Source organism: Monopterus albus, unplaced genomic scaffold, assembly GCF_001952655.1.
Source record: "Monopterus albus unplaced genomic scaffold, M_albus_1.0 scaffold77.1, whole genome shotgun sequence".
In the NCBI taxonomy this organism is placed as follows: domain Eukaryota; kingdom Metazoa; phylum Chordata; class Actinopteri; order Synbranchiformes; family Synbranchidae; genus Monopterus; species Monopterus albus.
In genome coordinates this window covers 563,197-564,093 of record NW_018127957.1, presented here as the reverse complement: position 1 = coordinate 564,093, position 897 = coordinate 563,197, and the positions used below count along the sequence as shown (strand labels likewise).

At 52.2% G+C, this 897-nt stretch overlaps 1 protein-coding gene across 2 annotated transcripts in view; it reads right to left on the bottom strand.

Annotated features, from left to right (window-relative positions):
* The window catches only part of ctps1a (CTP synthase 1a), a 15,071-nt gene that overhangs the window by 9,525 nt on the left and 4,649 nt on the right, over positions 1 to 897 (bottom strand). The window lies entirely within an intron of this gene.

Sequence of the window (897 nt, the reverse complement as noted above, 5' to 3'; positions counted from 1 at the left end):
GCCATGGTTCTCAGTCGGAAAAGGGTGGCTTGTTCCCTTCAGGTTGGTGGAGAGTTCCTGCCTCAAGTGGAGGAGTTCAAGTATCTTGGGGTCTTGTTCACGAGTGAGGGAAGGATGGAACAAGAGATTAACAGGCGGATCGGTGCAGCTTCTGCAGTAATGCGGTCGATGTACCGGTCCGTTGTGGTGAAGAACGAGCTGAGCTGTAAGGCGAAGCTCTCGATTTACTGGTCAATCTACGTTCCGACTATCACCTATGGTCATGAACTTTGGGTCATGACCGAAAGGGCAAGATCCCGGATACAGGTGGCCGAAATGAGCTTCCTCCGCAGGGCGGCTGGGCGCACCCTTAGAGATAGGGTGAGGAGCTCGGTCACCCGGGAGGAGCTCAGAGTAGAACCGCTGCTCCTCCACATCAAGAGGAGCCAGCTGAGGTGGCTCAGGCATCTGTTTCGGATGCCCCCTGGGCGCCTTCCTAGGCAGGTGTTCCGGACATGTCCCACCGGGAGGAGGCCCCAGGGAAGACCCAGGACACGCTGGAGGGACTATGTCTCTCGGCTGGCCTGGGAATGCCTCGGTATTCCCCTGGAGGAGCTGGAGGAAGTGTCTGGAGAGAGGAAATTCTGGGCATCTTTGCTCAGACTGCTGCCCTCGCGACCCGGTTCCGGATAAGCGGAGGAACATGGATGGATGGATGTTATTGTTCTGCTGCCTCTACATTTAACAATCACAAACTGAATCTTTTGTTAAATGAAAAAAACCTATTTATAATTGTCAAAGTAAGCTGTTGAAAAAGTATAATTAAAATTTTTCAACACATTTACACATACTGAGTAAGTCAGTGGCTGGTGGTGGTGCTGCATATGGGAAATGTTTCGTGTACAAGGCCACACTCAG